Source organism: Tamandua tetradactyla, chromosome 9, assembly GCF_023851605.1.
Source record: "Tamandua tetradactyla isolate mTamTet1 chromosome 9, mTamTet1.pri, whole genome shotgun sequence".
Lineage (NCBI taxonomy): Eukaryota > Metazoa > Chordata > Mammalia > Pilosa > Myrmecophagidae > Tamandua > Tamandua tetradactyla.
In genome coordinates this window covers 27171315-27191925 of record NC_135335.1, presented here as the reverse complement: position 1 = coordinate 27191925, position 20611 = coordinate 27171315, and the positions used below count along the sequence as shown (strand labels likewise).

Here is a 20611-nt window from a genome sequence, read left to right as displayed (position 1 = left end):
GGGGTGCAGGAGTGGGGACAAGCCGTTGACTCGGGTGCATGGAGGCAGTGGCCACTTCGCGCTGCTGTCCCGGGTATCAGGGGCAATCCTCCGCTATCTCCTGCCACAGGCATCCATCTACAAGTAAGGAAGGGTGAGGACCCAGATGCCTGCAGTCCTGTAGCCCGCAGCGATCCAGCCCGTCGCCCCCACATCGCCCATGACTGCGTGACCACCTGTCACCAAGGTGAGGGGGCCATGTGTGTGCATGCATAAATGTGCACACACACACAGACATGCACACATGAGCACACTGTACATAAATCACATGTGCAAATATTAGGCATATGCACATGAGTGTGCACACATGCAAGTACCCACAGATGTGTGCATAGGGATAAACATGAACATGTGTGCAAACACACAGCCACACATGGATACACATGCATGCACAAACACACATGCATGGGTACGCAGATAAATGTTAACATGAGTGCAAAGAAGCTCACAGACACACATCCACACATATGCATGTAGAAATTTACATGCATACATATGCACATGTACAGGTACTATGTGTGGATGCATGAATGTGCACACACACACACACACATACAGACATGCACAGATGTGCACAGTGCACAGACAAGCACATATACACATATTACACACAGAGTCAAGTGCACACGCAGACACATGTGTGGATGTGTAGAGCCCTGGAGACTCTCAGGAGGAGTCATTGTGTGTGGGTGGATCCTCAGAGACACCAAGTGAGATCAGGAAGTCAACCCCAGCCCCAGGAAGCACCAAACCCTGTGTGGCGGAGGCTGTACAGCATATATAGTGTTGAGAGAGAGGGTCCTCTTTATCTATAGGGTGCAGCTGGGGGCAATGTCTGAGGAGGACACCTTGAAGCCCATGCAGCAAAGGGGAAGGAGACAGATGCATTACTTTTGGAAGAAGCCGAACAGATGAAAGTATTTCTGGAAGTTAAATTCGATCTAAAGTAAACCCACCTAAACAGGAGCTGATACCAGAGCTGTAAATGGGGGCACCCTCTCAGCACATGGGGGGTGGGAGGGGTAGGGCGACCTCTTCCCCAGATCCCCCGAGAGCCCCAGTACTTGGCACATGATGCCAGATGTGCGCTCCTCCGAGCTCCCACACAGGTCCAGCCGGGGGCTCTCTGTGTGCAGAGACAAGAATACCTGGGGGATGAGAGGGGATGAGTGGCCCCATGAGCATCTGCTTTCCATGTGCAGGGACCAGGTTAGGGCAGCCTCCCAGCCCCACCCTCACCCCTTGGCAGGGCGTCATCTCAGGCCTTTCTGGGAACCAAAATGCAACGTTCTTTGCACCCATCTTGAAAAATGTGCACAAAAGAAGGGCAACATCATTTTCCAGTGCAGATTTGCAGTGTTGGGAGATGAGAGCAGTTCCCAGAGCCTGGGGCCAGACAGCAGCTGACCCCCCAACATGCCCCCTCTTCTCTCCCATGGTGGTGGGGCCCTGCTTGCCATCCTGCCAGGTCCAAACGTGCAGAGATGACAGAAAAGAGATAGACAAGGAAGTAGTGGGAGATGTCAGAACCACGTGACCTAGACCGGCCTCCCCTGCTTCCCTCCACTCACGCACCCACAGATTCTGGGAAGAGTGCCAGAGACTACCCAGGACAGCCCTGCAGGAGGCAGAGAGTGACAGGCTCCAGTGGTGCACTCATCCAACAAAAGCAGGTGCCCAGACCCAATATTTCCCGGCCCCACCCAGGAAGCCCAGGTGGTCTGTTGTTGTTGTGTCTTGTGGACCCCATCTGGCCAGGCTGCACCACCATCAAGGGGAGCCCTGTGTTAGGTGAGGCCCCTAAAGAGAGGTGTTAGGGAACTGCTTCCTTCCCTGTGGGGCCTGGGACTTCCTTTTCTACTGGTGGCAACATACTTGTGGGCAAGGGACACCCGGTTAGACTGACCCCAGTTGGGAAGCCTTTCTGCTCCCCATGAGCAGGGTCCCCCACTGCCCATGCTAGCCTGGAAAAGCAAGATGTTTGCATGCAACTGCTCCATCCACCCAATTTGAGCCAGTCCAGGCCTGGACAAGACCCTTGGAGCCCAATATGACAGAGGAGCATGGGCTCAAGTGTCACCCCAGATGTGCTCCCAAGGTGATTGGCCTCTTGTTGAGTGGTCTCCTAGGAAGAGGTGGCTGTTCTAGTTTGCTAGCTGCCGGAATGCAACACACCAGAGACGGATTGGCTTTTAATAAAAGGGGATTTATTTTGTTGGTTCTTCAGAGGAAAGGCAGCTAACTTTCCACTGAGGTTCTTTCTTACGTGGAAGGCACAAGATGGTCTCTGCTGGTCTTCTCTCCAGGCCCCTGGGTTCCAACAACTTTCCCTGGGGTGACTTCTTTCTGCATCTCCAAAGGCCTGGGCTGAGCTGCTAGTGTTGAGATAAAGAATGCTGAGCTGCTTGCAGTGCTACGTTGCAATCTCTCATTTAAGCACCAGCCAATTAAGTCAAACATCACTCATTGCAGCAGACACGCCTCCTAGCTGACTGCAGATGTAATTGGCAACAGATGAGGTTCACGTACGGTTGGCTTATGTCCACAGCAACAAGACTAGGTATGCTCACCTGGCCAAGTTGACAACTGAATCTAACTAACACAGTGGCCTTGCTGAGTATGGGTGGGTCTCAATCATGCCACCAGAGTCCTTTATAAGTGGAATGAAATAGAGGCACATAGAAGGAGAGCCACAGGACTATGTGAAAGTCAATGGGCCCAGAGGAGGCAGGACAGGCCACTCTGTGACTGTCCATGGGAGGACACAACCAGGACCAAGGGTCGTGGGCACTCAGCTCCGGAAAAGGATGGTTTTTGGAAAAAAAGCACTGTCTGATTGATGCTTCAAGTTTGGACATTTTCCAAACATCAAAATTCTTGACCCAATAAATTCCCATTGTTTAAAGAAATCTATTACATGGTACTTGTTTTAGCAGCCCACTGCACCCTTCCTGGGTCACTAGAACCCACCACACCCTTCTTGGGTCACAGAACTCACCACACCCTTCCTGGGACACTAGAACCCACCATGCCTTTCCTGGATCTCTAGAATCAACAGTGCCCTTCCTCAGTCACTAGAACACACCACACCCTTTCTGGGTCACTAGAAACCATTCCAGCATTCCCAGTTCACTAGAACCCACCATAGCATTTCTGAGTCTCTAGGCCCCATTGTACCCTTCCTGGGCCACTAGAATGCACTGCAGCCTTACTGGATAACTAGAGTCCACTGCACCAGTTGTGGTTCACCCTAGAACCTGTCATGCCTTTCCAGAGCCCCCTGGGGCCCCTGTGCCTTTTCTGGATCCCCCTCTCAACCCCCAAGTCCTTCCTGCTTCTCCCTGGGCTCCTCCATGCCCTCTTGTTGTCCCTGAATCTGTTGTACCACTCCTGGATCTCTGTGTCACCTCACACCCTTCCCGGACACCCCTGGGCCCACTGCCCCTGCCTAGTCCTGCTGCCGGCCACCCCCCTCACCTCTATTCCAGGACCAGACGGGGCTATCCAAGGATATGAACTTTCCAGATCAGTCCAGGTGGGACAGACAAGGAGATAAACCTTCCTGTCAGCCAAAGCCAAATGTACAAGTAGGTGGGCTTTGCCCTGGTTGGCATGACAGCAATGGACCCCCAAATGCATCATAATCCAGTCCAGGGAGTCACAGGTCCTCCCTGATGGGAGGAGGAGCCCTGCCTGAGTGGGGAGAGGTGAGAGGTAGTGGACAGAAGAGGGGGGAAGCCGGGTGATGGGAAAGAGACAAGAAAAGGGCTGGGGGAACCGAGCAGACCCCACTCCAGGAACCCTAGGTGCCAGGCACCTTTTTTACATGTGAGGCCTCAGCATAGAACCACCCCTCATCACACCCATGTCCCCTTCACACATGGATCCATCTCTCATGGCCTGAAGTTTACCCTTTGCCCCCAAGAAAACCCACAACTAGAAAACCCTGCCTGTTACTGACAGCATGACCGAGTCTTCATGTCCCAACAGCTAAGGGGGCGTCATCATCCCCAACTTTCCTCATCACTCCTGAAGGGCTCTGGTCGTGCTCCAGACACCAAGACCTTCACCTCTGTCTTCAGATCCAGAAGCTGGGGGTCACATAGCAGACACAGAGAACCCCCATTCCCAACAGCGGCAGATGAATAGCCTCCCACATGCTCACAGAGGAGTGCCCCCAACAAAGACAAGCTCCAATAAAGACAGACTGCCCCCCCCAATAAATATGAGGAGTGCCCCCAAAAAGATGAGGAGTGTTCCCCAATAAAGACAGAAGAGTGCCCCTCAATTAAGACAGTGGCGTGCCTGCCAATAAAGACAGTGGAATGTCCCCCAAAAAGATGAGGGGTGCCCCCCAATAAAATGAGGTGTGACCCTCAATAAAGAAAGTGGAGTGCCCCCAATAAAAGTGAGGAGTGCCCCCCAATAAAGACAGAGCGGTGCTCCCCCTCAAAAATGAGGAGTGTACCCCAATAAAGACAGAGGAGTGCTTCCCAATAAAGACAGAGGAGCACCTCCCAATAAAGACAGAGGAGTATCTCCCGATAAAGACAAGGCATGCTCCCCTGTAAAGATGAAGAGTGTTCCCCAATAAAGATGGAGTGCCCTGAAATAAAGATGAGAAGTGCCCCTCAATAAAGACAGAGGAGTTCCCCCAATAAAGATGATGAACACTCCCCTATAAAGATGAGGAATGCCCCCAATAAAGATGAGGAGTGCCCCACACCGTGGACATAAAGGAGTATGCCCCAACAAAGAGAGGGGGAGGACTCCCACGATGGACACAGAAGACTATCCCCACTAAAGACAGAGGAAGACCCCTACCAGTACACACAGGAGTGCCCCCTCCAACAAAGCGGGGGAGAACCGCCAAATTTAGACACAGGAGACTCCCCAGTCAAGACAGAGCAGTGTTCCCACCATAGACAGAGAAATGTCCCCCTCGGTAAAGACAGGGGAGTGTCCCTGCATGTACACAGAGTGCCCCTCAATAAAGAAAGAGGAGAACCCCTACCATGGACACAGAGGAGTGTCCCCAACAAAGACAAGAGTATGGTCCCCCTTGTACTCTGAGGAGCAACCCCCACCACAGGCAGGGAACTGGGCTCCCATACAGGACCCCAAGAGCCTGACTCCAACCCCCATGGGATGGGCAGTGCTACCCTCCCCCAGGCCTGCTTGAGCACTGCCCCCCCGGAAGTCAAGAAAGAGCCCACAGTCTGGAGAGGGGCTGGGAGCAGGAGGTGGAGTCAGGGTGGGGAAAACTCACTCTTCTGTCTCTCTGTCTGTCTCTTAGACACACACACACACTACTACACGGTGGGGAAAAGTCACAGCCGGCGCTGGGGGCAGGCTTCCTCCAGAGAACTGAGACCCCTCCCCCTTTCTCCTGCCCCATTTTCCCTAAGGATCCAGAATCTGAAACTTGAGAAATTCCTGGATCCTGACTGTGGAGTCCCCAGAGTCCTGCATGGCTTCCCTTCTTCTCTACTGATGGGCAGAGGCTGGGACTGCACCGGGCCCAGACCATGCAACTTCATGCATGTCCTCCAGGCTGCTCCATGCCCGGGCCCCATAGGTGGCCTGGCCCACACCCGAACCTGATGTCCAGCTTCCTGGTGACAACACACAGACCTGGCAGCCCTCGCTACATCCATTCTTTGGCCTCAGAGGCAAGAGGGTAGCCACCACAGCAGCCACTTTGTGGACAAGAGGCAAGTCCTAGAAGTGGCCAAGATCCCACCCAACATGGGGAGCTCTGGACCTAATGGGGTGATCAGCTCTCACCCCACTCTCACTGTGCAGACCGTCTATACCTGCTGGCCCAGCCTTCCCAGGAGGAGACCTGGCCTTTCACCCCTGGAAACATTTCCGGGTGCAGGCAGGTGTGGGACCCAGGCAGATGCATCACAGATGTGTGGAGAGGCATGCAGTTGGGCTCTCTCAACAAGGGAACCCCAAGGGAGCAGACACACACCCCATGGCTACAGCTTGAACTGTTCATTCTGGGGAGCTTCCAGGCTCCCAGCCATTCCTGGGGCACAGGAAACCCCAGATTCTGCCAGGATCACCTGGCCCCTGTGGAGCTGAAAGACCAGAGGTGTGGTCCTCTGGGTCGGGGATACCTGGTCCCCAGGGGTCTGGGCCCACCTCTGCCTGCACCACCCTTGGGGCACTGCAGCCTGTCCCTCAGGTGAGGTGCCTGTGGCTGACAGGGCTCCCTTGGACCCCACAAGCCACCCACAGTCTCCCCCATGGCCACACCCACTCTGACAAGGCATATTGCCCTCAGCTCAGCCCAGAGCCATCCCCCAGGGACAGCAGCTTCAGAGGCTAGCACCGTGGCAGGCTGCAGGTAGGCAGGTAGGCCAGCAGCTGGGGGCCGAGGACCCTAGGGTGACCCCCTGTGGGTGGGGCTGGGCCTCCCAGGCCTGCATCCAAAGGCCCCTGGGGTCTCTTGTGATGGAGGCTCTGGACGTGCTCCATTCCATGTCCACACTTCACTTCCTAGGCTTCATCTCCTCCTTTCTGTGTCGTCGACCCAAGGTGTGGTCCAGAAGGGGCTTTAGAACTGAGGGGATCCGGGGCAGGGGTTGTCAGCATTTCACCCAGGGCGATGGGTGCAGCTCCATGATGGGCAGGCCTGGACAAGCCCAGGGCTGCCCTCACAGCATCCCATGCTGGCCTCTGCACAGAGAAATACACTGAGCTGCAAGGACACAAAGGCATTTATTTGGGGTCTTTGCACTGTGGTTCAGGGAGCCCAAATTCAAGGAGCAACCCAATTTCAAAATGGATCAAGATCTTGTGAGACATTTCTCCAAGGATGTGTCCAAATGAACAAGAAGTACATTAAAAATGCTCAGTTCATCAGGAGAGTTCTGCAAACCAAACCCATGGAGCCGCATCCCACCCATGGCCCAGCTAAGGAATAGCTAGGGGCAATCGAGGAATGAAGGGTGCAGCTGTGGAGGACAGGCTCCTAGGGGGATGAGAAGTGACGCTGCTGAGGACAAGGTTGGGAGTTCACTCAGGTGCAGGTAGGGCCTAGCGAACTGGGCACCCAGCACTCCCTACAAAGACCTACTCCCCAAAGCCAAAAGCAGGTGTTCCAACAGAAATGCGCAAGTAGACATTCACAGCACCATGGTCACCAAAGTGAAAGGAAATCTCAACCGATTGTGCCTGAAATGATGGAAGCGTGGTGTGTCCCCAGTACATGGCAAGTCTGCACCCACTGCACCCATTGAAACACCAGGTGCCAAAGGAAAAGCACTGCCATGGTTGCACTGTGCCCCGAGGGCTGTGTGACCAAAGGCTGTGTGACCCAGCCCCAGCTCATCACCAGGCCCCAGAGCCCTGCCTGACGCTCAGCGACACGTGGAATTCACCAGGTTGAAGCGAGGCACAGTACCTGAGAAGCAGAAGGGAGGCCTGTACTGTGGAATACCATGGAACATTGTGCGGCTACAGAAACAAAGATGCGTGAGGCACACAGCGAGGTGAATGGACCTGGGGGATACTGTGTGGGGCAAAATGAGGCAGAAACAAAAAGACAAATATTGGATGGTCTCATTTAGAAAAACCTTAAGAAACTTGGGCCTAGATTGTAAGCTCTTATAGCAGTCACATTTAACCCAGAGCTGTAACGGTTATTTCTGATTTTGAGAGGCTCTATATGCTCTATATGTATAACCTGGTCTTTCCCTGGAACTCCGGTTACTTGTGTGATACCGAAGACTCAGCATAGGAGATGTGCAGCTCTGTAAGCCAGCAATGCCTCTTTCAACAACTGCTAAGGAAACCGAAAAACAGTTCAGACTTCAGTTAGAGGTAAGAACCAAACAGATCAGGTAGGGCCTAAGTAAATCAGAATACAGGGAAAAGGACAATATGGTCTGTATTTTAGGACTTCACCCACTGTCATGGTCAGGTTCATGTGTCAACTTGGCCAAGTGGTAGTTGGGCAAGTGCTGGCTTGTCTGTTGCGATGAGGCCATTTCACAGAATTAAATCATGACCATGTCAGCTGCATCCACAGCTGATTCCATTTGTAATCAGCCAAAAGGACATGTCTTATGCAATGAGTGATGCTTAATCTAATCACTGAAAGCCTTATAAGGAGGATTCAGAAGAGACAGGCTCTTCCTGTTTCAGCTGGTGAGCCTCTCCTGTGGAGTTCGTCCAGACCCTCCATCGGAATCATCGCTTTCACAGCCTGCTCTGCAGATTTTGGACTCTGCATTCCCATGGTCACGTGAGACACTTTTATAAATTTTATATTTGTGAGTGTTTCCTGCTGGTTCTGTTTCTCTAGAGAACCCTAACTAATACACCCACTATATGAGACCAAAGGAAAGGAGATTTATTTTGGCAAAACTTAAATTTTCTGTAGCATACCCTCCAACTTAACCTGTCTGGCCAGTTCATTTAAACAACCCAAACACCTGGAGCCCAGAATGGGAGTGAGGGCTTGTAATTCTATGGCTGAATGCAATACTCAGATACATCCCAGAGTACATCAGGCAGATAATTAAAAAGTACTGGCAAAATCCTTTGAGGGGAGACCAGCAAAGGCAGCAGCCGGAGCAGCCGCAGCCTGCGCCCTCGCCCACCCGCCCGCCCTCCGCCGCCCTCCACCCGCCCCGGGGTCTCTTTCCCCCTTCCTCCTCCTCCTCCTCCACCCCTCCTTCCTCCTCAGCCCGCCCGCGGGGGGGGGGGCCCTCGCCTTCCCGCCCGCCCCTACAGTTTTTGGCTTTCACCCCCACCAGTGACCAAAGACTTGACCACTCAAAGTCCAGCTCCCTAGCACACTGCTCGACATGGACACCGGTGTGATTGAAGGTGGATTAAATGTCACTCTCACCATCCGGCTACTTATGCATGGAAAGGAAGTTGGCAGTATCATTGGAAAGAAAGGAGAATCAGTTAAGAAGATGCGTGAAGAGAGTGGTGCACGGATCAACATCTCAGAAGGGAATTGTCCTGAGAGAATTATCACTTTGACTGGACCCACTAACGCCATCTTTAAAGCCTTTGCTATGATCATTGACAAACTGGAAGAGGACATCAGCAACTCTATGACCAATAGCACAGCTGCCAGTAGACCCCCAGTCACCCTGAGGCTGGTGGTCCCTGCTAGTCAGTGCGGCTCTCTCGTTGGAAAAGGTGGCTGCAAGATCAAGGAAATACGAGAGAGTACAGGGGCTCAGGTCCGGGTGGCAGGGGATATGCTCCCCAACTCAACTGAGCGGGCCATCACTATTGCTGGTATTCTGCAATCCATCATTGAGTGTGTCAAACAGATCTGCATGGTCATGTTGGAGACTCTCTCCCAGTTCCCCCCGAAGGGCGTGACCATCCCGTACCAGCCCAAGCCGTCCAGTTCTCCGGCCATCTTTGCAGGTGGTCAGGCCTATACCATTCAAGGACAGTATGCCATTCCACAGCCAGATTTGACCAAGCTGCACCAGTTGGCAATGTAACAGTCTCATTTTCCTATGACGCATGGCAACACCGGATTCAGTGGCATTGAATCCAGCTCTCCAGAGGTGAAAGGCTATTGGGCAGGTTTGGATGCATCTGCTCAGACTACTTCTCATGGACTCACCATTCCAAATGATTTGATTGGCTACATAATCGGGTGTCAAGGCGCCAAAATCAATGAGATCCATCAGATGTCTGGGGCGCAGATCAAAATTGCGAACCCAGTGGAAGGATCTACTGATAGGCAGGTTACCATCACTAGATCTGCTGCCAGCATTAGCCTGGCTCAGTATCTAATCAATGTCAGGCTTTCCTCGGAGACAGGTGGCATGGGGAGCAGCTAGAACAATGCAGATTCATCCATAATCCCTTTCTGCTGTTCACCACCACCCATGATCCATCTGTGTAGTTTCTGAACAGTCAAGCGATTCCAGGTTTTAAATAGTTTGTAAATTTTCAGTTTCTACACACTTTATCATCCACTCATGATTTTTTAATTAAAGCATTTTAATTAAAAAAAATCCTTTGAGGGAGTGGAGAAAAAATATGTAACTATTAAACTTTACCACCGGGGAAACCCCTGATACTGGCTCAAACATTAGGTACTCCCACATCAATAAATCAAGCCCTTGGTCTTGAGGTTTGCCCTCTGGAAACTTGTTTCTGGACTGAAGAAGCTAAACCTACCTATAATGAGGCTTGGTTGCTTCCAGGAAACCTCTTTGGTTGCTCAGATATAGTTTCTCTCTTTCTCTAAGCCCAAATCTGCAAGGAAAATCATTGCTGCCCTGTCTACGCGGGACATGATATCCAGGGGTAAAAGTCTCTCCAGCAATGTGCGGCATGACTTCTGGGGATGAGCCTGGTCCTGGCACCATGGAATCGTACGCAACTTCCTGACCAAAAGTGGGAAAAGAAACGTAACAAAATAAGGTATCAGTGGCTAAGAGAGTTCAGATAGAGTGCAGAGGCTGCTCTGGAGGCTGCTCCTTTTTTATTTTTTTAACGTCTTTTATTGTGAACTATAACAAATGCAAGGAAAAGTAAAGGAAAAGCAATAATCTTCAAAGTACACATCAATAAATAAATACAGATTTCAGAGTTTATTATGGGTTACCATTCATTGTTTCAGAGTTTTCCTTCTAGCTGCTATGAAACACTGGAGGCTAGAGGAATTGTTAATATCATGACTCAGCAGCCACACTTGTTTGTTAAATCTTGTTTCCTCTGTTATGCCTCCTCTTTCTCCTTTAATACTTCTCCCAATCTACAGCAAACTTTGGGCAATGCCTGTTCTGACTTTTCCATGTCAAGAAGGAGTGTCCACACTAAAGGATAGGGGGATGGAATTAGTTGATAATCTTGGAAAGGCTGATCCCTCTGAGTTTCAGAATTTATCTGACCTAGAAACCCTCGGGGAATTATATATTACCTGGAAGCAACTCTTAGCCTTGTTAAAAGTAGTATTAGCTTCTCCCCTAAAGAAATAAGTTTCCTAAATGCAAGCCTCAATATCCAGGGCTTGGCTTCTTTCTTTGGGAGTCTCCAATGGTTGAGAGGGAACTCGGGATTCCCAGATGGGAATGTTTAATAGTTCCATTTTTTTTCCTTTGGGCCCCCAAGGGAATCTACTAGTGCTTCTTAATTATCAGCCCACCATATTCAAGAAGTATCTGGGAATTACATTAAGTTATACAGAATTACCAGGTCATGTTTACATTCTGGACTGCAGGAGTTTGGGTTGTTTAAATGGTCTATAGTTTGACTTATCTGGCAGAGGAGACACCATGATCACGAAGGTGGTTTTCCCAGGGCAAGTCTTGACCATTGCACTCTGGGTGTGCTGACTCCTGTGATTTCCCCAAATGTGGGAAACTTGTCTGCATTGTGGTAGTGAGGACTGCACCTGCACTGTCTCCTGTTGTGTTGTTCCGAAAGGAAGGTTTATGCTGTTACCTGTTTTGGCCATTGTCTTGTGTTCTTGCCTTAAATGTGGTAAAGTCTGTAAAACTTAAAAAAAAAAAGATCTATAGTTTGATGCAGAAAATTTAGGTTCTAGACATACTAAACCTCTGTTCCTTTATTCCCATACAGTAGGTGAAGCTGCAGAGGGCATACACTTATGATCCTTTACCCTGTATTCTAATTTACCTTTGACCCAGCCATATCAGCTTCCTGATCTCCTTTTCAGTTATTGTATTTTGTTACGCTAACTTTCAGGGCTGCAGCTCTTCATTTCTGGGTCAAGGTATCACAGAGTTATGCAAAGCTCCAGAGAAGAACCAGATGATGCACATACAGCTCAGTGTCTCAGAATCTAGAAATGCACTTACAACTGCAGCCTTGGTGTGTATGTCAGAAGGATTCAAAATCTAGGTTCCAATTTACTAAGCATTTTCTGAAAGAGACCTCAGCATATTTGTTCTTTCATTTATGGCTTATTTGGCATAACAGTGTCCCCAAGGTTTGTTTGGTTTGTTGTGTGCCTCTCAACATCCTTCCTTTTTGCAGCCACACCATATTCCATCAAATAAATGTATCACAGTTCTCCTTCTGCTTCTCTGTCATTGTACCTTTCCTCTCCCTCCATCTATTGGGCATCATGGACAATTTCCAAAATAAACAAACCACGCCTTACAGTAACCTCACTTTGTTTTACAATCAGCAGCACTCTCAATTATAGACAATTTTCATTGGTCCAAAGAGAAAAAGAGACAATAAACACTGCCTCACCCAATATCACATCAAAGCCTCCCCTAATCTCTTGTCCCTCCCCTGCAGTTGTTGCTCCTGGTAGAGCTGTGGCACTATTAATGAGTTCCTCTTAACCGTTGGCCATAGCATACAATTTCAGTTGCATGTACCTCTCTACTACTGACTCTTTGTCCAGTATCAAAGCTTTGAAATAGTTTGTGAGAACTGATTTAAAACTGTAGATTTAATTAGGTGTATACATGGCACTATATATCCCCTTTCAATCATATTCACCTTCAATATGGCAATGTAACTTATAAATCCGCTAATTAGTTGTTGTCACTTCTATCCATTCTCTTGCATTTAGATTCCACTTCATGAGTAGCCTTACCTCCATCTCTAGTTTTTCTGTACCTCCAGTTTAGTTATGTTCAGCAGTGTAACTTCTGAGACTATCTTTACCAGAGTCATAACAGCAAAATCATACAGTAACTGTCCTTTTGTGTCTGAATTATTTCACTCAGCATTATGTCCTCAAGACTCATCCATTTTGCCATGTGCTTCAGGACCTAATTTTGTCTTTCTGCTGCATAATATTCCATCGTATTTTGATATCATATCTTGTTTATCCACTCATTTGTTGATGGGCACTTGGATTATTTCTGTGTCTAGACAATTGTGAATAGTGCCATTATGAACATCAGTGTGCAAATATCTGTGTCAATGCTTGCAGCTCTTCTGGGAATGTACCACGTACTTGAATTGCCATGTCATAGGACAACAAATCATTTATTTTTATGCAGAATTGCCAAACTGTCTTCCACAAGAGCTGCACCATTATACCTTCCCACCCACAGTGCATAACTGTCACAGTTTCTCCGCATCCTCTCCAACATTTGTAGTTTCCTGTTAGTTTAATAGCAACCATTCTTTTAGGTGTGAAGTTGCATCTCATTGCAGTCTTGGTCTGCATTTTCCTTATAGCTAATGAAAATGAACATCTCTTTGGGTGCTTTTTCATCATTTGTATTTGCTCTTTGGAAAAGTGTCTATTCATATCAAATGCCCATTTTTAAATTGGGTTCTTTGTTCCTTTATTGGTGAGCTGTATAATTTCCTTATATACCAGGATATCAAGCTTTTATCTATATGTTGTTTCCATATATTTTCTCCCATTGAGTTGGCTGCCTCTTCACCTTTTCAACAAAGTCCTTTGAGGCAGAGAGTTCTTGATCTTAAGGAGTTATCATTTAAGTATTTTTCTTTCACTGCTTGTGCTTCAGGTATAAAGTTTAAGAAGCTACCTCTTATTACTTGAAACACTTGAAAATGTTTCTCTATATTTCCTCCTAGGAGTTTTATGGTACTGGCTCTTACATTTAAGCTTTTAATCCACTTTTAATTAATTTTTGAATAGGGTGTAAGGTAGGGGTCCTCTTTCATTCTTTCGGATATTGATATCCAGTTCTCCCATACTCACTTTTCAAAAAGACTATTTTGTCCCATTTCAGTGGATTTGGGGGTCTTATCAAAGATCAGTTGTCCAACAAAATCAATAGGTCAAGCCCTATTGGGGTTTGTTCATATGATACTTATCCCCACAAAAGGTAGGCTAAGCCTACTTATAATAGGCCAAAGGGTCAACACCAGAAAGTCTCTGTTGTTTCTCAGATGTGGCCTATCTCTCTCTCAGCTGACATGGCAGGCGAGCTCACTGCCCTCCCATCTCTGCATGGGGCATGAGTCCCAGGGTGTAGGCCTCCCTGGTGACATGGGACAAGATAACCTGGAATGAGCTGGGACTTGGCATCGAGGGTTTAGGAAGGCCTTCTTGATCAAAGTGGGGAGGAGAGAAATGAGACAGGATGGAGTGTCTGCGGCTGGGAGATTTCGGGCAGAGTCAAGAGGTTTTCCTGGAGGTTGTTCTTATGCATTGTGTGATATCACCTTTTAGTTTGGGGTGTGTTGGAGGCCATCGGGAGGCACCTGGGGCTGTGGAGCTGTGTTCCAGTGTCCATGTTTCTCGAAGATGATTGCGTGGTGGTATGGCCTTGGGTCTGATGCTCCTTTTATCTGTGGTGTGGGCAGATGATTAAAAATAAGCAGTTAAAAGGGGGAGCAGATGTTGGAGCAGATTGGGTAGATTGAAGTACTTCTGATCAATGAAAGGGAGTGGTAAGGTGCAAATATAAAAAAATATGGCAAGCAGGGTTTGAAATGTATTGGGTGGATGGAAGTGTTGATGGTCGATGGGAGGTATGGGGGTATGGTGTATGAGTTTTTTATTTTCTCTTTTCGCTTTTTTCTCTGGAGTGATGTGGGTGTTCTAGAAGGGATCATGGTGATGAATATTACTACTTGGTGGTGATGTTGTGAGCCATTGATTGCACAACATATATGGAATGTTTGTATGTTAAGAATGTTTGGGTTTCCATGTTGTTTTGGTTTGTCAATAAAAATTTTAAAAAAAGGTCAGTTGTCCATAAATATGGTGGTCTATCTCTGCACTCTTGATTCAACTCCCTTGGTTGATACCTTTATCTTTGTGCCAGTACCATGTTGTTTTGACCACTGGGGCTTTATAGTAAGCTTTGAAGTCACTTAGTGTTCTCCCACTTCCCTCTATTTTTGTTGGATGTCTATAGCTCTTCATGGTCTCTTTCCCTTCCAAATAAACTTGATCTCAAGGTTTACCAAGTCTTCAAATTAAGTTCTTTTTATTTTGACTGGTATTGCATTGAATCTAGATCAGTTTGGGTAGAAATGACATCTTAACGACATTCAACCTTCTTATCCATGAGCATGGAATGTCCTTCCATCTTTTTAGGTCATTTTAAAATTTCTTTTAGCAATATTTAATAGTTTTCCATGTAAAAGTCCTTGACATCCCTGGTTAGACTTATTCCTAGAAACCCGATTCCTTTGGTCGCTATTTTGAATGGAATTTTTTCCCTAGTTTTTGCCCCAGGAAGATCATGGCTTGTATATAGAAACATAAGTGATTTCTGTGCATCAATCTTGAGTCCTGCCACTTTGTTGAATTTGTTTTTTTTTCAAAGCTTGTTGAAGGTTTCTCAGGGTTTTCCAAGTATTGTATCATGATATCTGGAGATAATGAAAGTTTTCCTTCTTCGATTACTATTTGCATGCCTTTTATTTCTTTCTCCTTTCTAATCACTCCAGCCAGGACTTCTAGTACAATGTTGAAAAACAGTGGTGGAAAAGCCATCCTTGTCTCATTCCTGACCTTAGGGGAAGGCTTTCAGTCTTGCACCATTCAGTATGATGCTGACTTTTGGGCTTTTCATATATGCCCTTTATGGTACTGGGGAACTTTCCTTCAATTCCTACTTTTTGAAGTGTTTTCATGAGGAAAGGATGCTGAATTTTGTCAACTGCTTCTTCAGCATCAATTGATATGATCATGTGATTTTCCCCACTTGATTTGTTAATGTGCTACATTATATTGATTTTCTTGTGTGGATGCACTCTTACACTCCTGGTATAAACTCCGCTTGGCCACTGATGTAAAATTCTTTAAATATGTCATTGTATTTAATTTACTACTATTTTCTGGAGAATTTTTGAACCTATGTTCATTTAGGAGATTGGTCTATAGTTTTGTTTTCTAGCAGCATCTTTATTCAGTTTTGATATTAGAGTGATGTTAGCTTCATAAAATGAGGTAAGCAGTGTTCCTTTTTCCTCCATACTTTGGAGGAGTTTGAGCAGGCTTGGTGTTATTTCTTTTTGGAATATTTGATAAAAATTTCCTATGAAATCATCTGGGTCCTGGGTTTTCTTTTTGGGAAAATTTTTGATGACTGATTGAATCTCTTAACTTGTAATTTGTTTTTTGGGATATTCTATTACTTTTAAACTCAGTGTAGGTATTTCCTATGTTTCTAAAAAATGTCTATTTCATTTAAGTTTTCTAGTTTGTTGGCATACAGTTATTCCTTCTGTTATGCTTATGATGTCTTATGATTTTAAAATTTCTTTAGTATCTCTGATAAGCACATCCCCTCTTGTTTCTGATTTTTTGTGTCACTCTTTTCTTCTTTGTCAATCTAGCGAGGGGTCCGTCGACTTTATTTTCTCAAAGAACACATTTTTAGCTTTGCTGATTCTTTCTGTCATTATATTGCTTTCCAGCTCATTTATTTCTGCTTTCATCCTTGTATTTTCTGTTCTTTTTTTTTTTTTTGCTTTAGGATTATTTTGCTGTTCTTTCTCTAATTTCCTCAGGTGAGGCATTAAGGCCTTGAAATTTGTTCATTCTTTTTTTTCAATATAAGCATTTATGACAATAAATTTCCTTTCAGCATAGCCTTTACCACATCCCAAATTTCTGACATATTGTATTCTCATTATCATTCATCATCAGTATTTACAGACTTCTCTAGCAATTTCTTCTTTAGCCCATTTATTATTAAAGAATGCATTGTTTTTCTCTATATATTTGTGAAAGCTCTGGTTCTGTGGTGATTGTTAATTTCCAGCTTCATTCTGTTGTGGATGAAGAAAGTGTTTTGGATAATTTCAATCTTACTAAATTTATAAAGACCTATTTTATGTCCAGTATATGATTTCTCCTGGAGAGGATTCCATGTGCACTAGAGAAGAATGTATATCTGGTGTTTTGGGATGATCTATATGTCTAATAGGTTTAATTCATTGATCACACTGTGTAGGTTCTCTGTTTCCTTATTGTCCTCTGTCTGGTTGTTCTGTCTATAAAAGTTAGTGGTATATTGAAGTCTCCCACTATTGCTGTTTACATGTCTACAGGGCCCTTCATGTTTGCCAATGTGCACCCAATGTATTTTGGAGCACCTTTATTGGGAGCAGAAACATTTATGATTGTTATTTCTTCTTGTCCCTGTGATTAATATGTAGTGCCCTTCTTTGCCTCTTATGTCATCTTTATATTTAAAGTCTATTTTATCTGATGCTAATATAACTACTCTTGCTTTCTTTTGGTTACAGCTTTCATAGAACATCTTTTTTCATCTTTTCACTTTCATTCTAGTTGTGTCCTTGAGTCTAAGATGTGTCTCTCATAGAAAGCATATAAATAGATTATATTTTCTTAATCTATTTTGCCAATCTGTGCCTTTTAATTGGTGAATTTAGTCCAATAACATTCAAAGTTATTACTGTAAAAGCAGTTCTTGACTCTACCATCTTATGCTTTAGTTTTTATTTATCAGATATGTATATTCTTCTCACTCTCTCTTTGTATCATTTAAATTACTGATACTGGAACTCTTCAATTCTTTACCCTCCTCCAGAACTCTCTCTCCTGTCTTTTTTTTTTCTTTAGCTGACAGGACTCTCTTTCATAGTTCTTGTAGGTTGGGTGTTTTGATGGCTAGTTCTCTCTCTTTGCCTTTGAGGATTTCAATCTCTCCCTCGATTTTGAAGGATAACTTGGTTGGATAAAGAATTCTTGGCTGAAAGCCTTTTTCACTCAGGATCTTACATATATCCTACCACTGCCTTCTCATCTCCATGGTTCCAGTGGAGTATTTCAAACTCAGTCTGTTCTGTTTTCCCTTGTATGTAGTAGATGCTACCTTCAGGACTTTTGTGTTTCTACTTCAACATTTGACGGTCTGATTAGTATGTGTCTTGGAGTAGGCCTGTTTGGATTTATCCTATTTGGGGTTCACTGGGCCTCTTTGGTCTGCATCTTCATATTTTTTATAAGGGTTGGAAATTTTCCCCAAATATATCTTCAACTTTCTCAGCACTTTATTCTTCTCTTCTCTTTCTGGGACACGAACAACTCTCATATTTGTGCATGTCATGTTCATCATTTCCCTGAGATCCAGTTTTATTTTTTTATATCTTTCTTGCCATTTGTTCTTTTGTGCTCTCGAGTTCATTTGTTCTGTCTTCTTGCTCACATATTCTTCCTTCTGCTTCTTTGAATCTGCTATCATGTGATTCTAGTATATTTCTTATTTGGTATATTGTATCTTTCATCTCTGTGAGAGCTGCCATTTTTCTATTTTATCTTTCAATTGCTTCTTTATGTTCTTCTAGTGACTTCCAGATATCCTGTATTTCCTTACACATATCCTTGAGTAGTTGTCCCATATTCTGTGTACCCTCTGGAGTTTTGATTTCATTGTTTGGCTGGGCCCTATCTGCTTTGATATTCACTTGCTTTGTGATTTCTGTTGTTTTTGGTGTATTTCATTATCTTAGTAAGTCAATTTTGCAAGTTGATTTCCTTCACTTGTCTGAAGTTCTACATTTCCTAGGTTTTCTGTGGAAGGCTCCCTTTTGCACAACCAATACCTGAGTTCCTTGCTATGGGTGAAGTTGTACTTGAGGGTATGTTAAAGGCTAGGCCTGGGTGCAGGGGGAGTTTGGTGACAGAATGCCTGCCTGCTATGTGGGCAACCTGGGCTCGATTCTTAGCCCATGCAGCCACCAAAAAGAAAAACTATAAATTAAAATAAAACAAGAAAAAAATAAAATAAACAAAAGACTTTAGTAATAGTGGGCCCTGAAGTCAGGAGACACCCAAGGAATATTGCGAGTGAAATCAGACTGCTACCCACAGAAGGGGAAGAAGATTTTTGAAATATATAAAAATATAAAAATGAACAATGCATAAGTATATTAAAGATAGATAAATAAAAAATAGAGAAAATATATATGAAAAAACACTAGGCAGAGAGGGAGCCCGCCTGCATGCCCCACCAATTCCCTCCAGGGGGAGGCACTCCCAAGCCTTCCTCCCGCAGCACCTCCTAATGCAGCAGTGACTGCAGCTCCCAGGGTGGGCAGCTGATCATAGCCACCAGTGGATTCCCACTTACCACCCCAGATGACCACTCCCAGGGTCTGGTGACAACTCTTAGCAATGGACAGCCAGGACCCCTTGGGGTTCCCCCTGTGTGCTGCTGGCTTCATGGCCACTTAGGGAAGACCCCAGGCCAGCAGCTGGGGTAGCTGGAGCACAGGATTTTAAGCTCCCTCAGCTCGCACCTCCTCTCATGCAGCAGCCTGCCCTGGTGGGGGTCACGGCCGATCCACCCACCTGCTCTCCACCCTCTGTGACTGACTTTAGACCTTCCTCAACCACTCGTCCCTGGGACTGCTGTGCTGGTCACTTTCCCCATCCCTCTTTTGTTCTACGGAGCAGAGGTGGATCCCACCCACCCTTCTCTACCATCTCAGGATGCTACTACCATCAGCCAGATTTTGCAAGTTGCCACAGACCGCCAAGCTCCAGCCAATAGAATTCCAGAGCACCTTAAAGAACACCCAGGATTCTACTGAGAGTATAAACGTCTCACTCACTAGGTTTATTTTCTCAGAACCTTGCAATATCTACATGGGCTGCTGGACTAGATAAGTCCTGAAACCCAGAGGCCCCAGCCTCTCCAGAACATTAACTAGTTCCAACCCCCTCCCCTCATTATGGACAGCCCTTTCCAACTTGTAAACGCTAGAATGGACAGAGTCTAAATACCCCTAAAACTTGAGACCAAAGGAGGAGAAATTACAATAGAAAATAGGATTTAACAAGTGAGTTTGACTGCTGAATTACTATCTTGATATTTCTTTGAGTCTCCAGTGTTTGGGAGCAGCTAGAGTGAAACATCTGAAATTATGTGTTTTAGTTTGCAAGCTTCTGGAATGCAATATACCAGAAACAGAATGGCTTTTTAAATGGGGGAATTTATGACATTGCAGGTTTACATGTTATAAGGCTGTAAAAATGTCCAAATTCAAGGAATTCTATAGAAATGTCCACTCAAAGGCATCCAGGGACAGAGACCTTGGTTCAAGAAAGCCAATGACATCAGGGTTTCTCTCTCAAGTAGAAGGGCACATTATATTAATTAGGGTTCTCTAGAGAAACAGAATCAACAGGGAACACTCATAAATATAAAATTTATGAAAGTGTCTCACGTGACTGTGTGAACACAGAATCCAAAATCTGCAAGGCAGGCTGTGAAACCAACGATTCCAATGGAGGGTCAAGATGAACTCCACAGGAGAGGCTCACCAGCCGAAGGAGGAAGAGAACCTGTCTTTTCTGAATCCTCCTTAAAAGGCTTCCAGTGATTAGATTAAGCATCACTCATTGCAGAAGACACTCCCCTTTGGCTGATTACTATGGAATCAGCTGTGGATGCAGCTAACATGATCATGATGTAATTCTAAGAAATGTCCTTATCGCAACAGACAGGCTAGCCCTTGCCCAACCAGACAAATAGGCACAAGTTGACACATGAACCTGACCATGACAGTCCACCCCTTGTCAACTTGGCAACTATACATACCACCTTAAACCATACCTAATTTCTAAATAAAAAACAATAAAATACACATTTTTTCTTTCACCTAACAATACTCAACTGTCTTG

At 45.8% G+C, this 20611-nt stretch overlaps 1 protein-coding gene, 1 non-coding gene and 1 pseudogene across 12 annotated transcripts in view; 2 read left to right on the top strand and 1 right to left on the bottom strand.

Annotated features, from left to right (window-relative positions):
• The window catches only part of LOC143646863 (exosome RNA helicase MTR4-like), a 120073-nt gene that overhangs the window by 33126 nt on the left and 66336 nt on the right, over positions 1 to 20611 (bottom strand). The window contains exon 9 of one of the 11 annotated variants that reach the window (XR_013157678.1): positions 1131 to 2414. The exons of the other annotated variants lie outside the window; for them this stretch is intronic. The gene's annotated coding sequence lies outside the window, so the exon portion shown is untranslated. Of the gene's footprint in view, positions 1 to 1130; positions 2415 to 20611 lie in introns of those variants that run through there. 11 annotated transcript variants of the gene reach the window in all.
• Positions 8785 to 10000, top strand: LOC143646862 (poly(rC)-binding protein 2 pseudogene; annotated as a pseudogene).
• Positions 11288 to 11444, top strand: LOC143647422 (U1 spliceosomal RNA). The gene has a single exon (XR_013158049.1). It is a non-coding gene; the product is annotated as a U1 spliceosomal RNA (small nuclear RNA).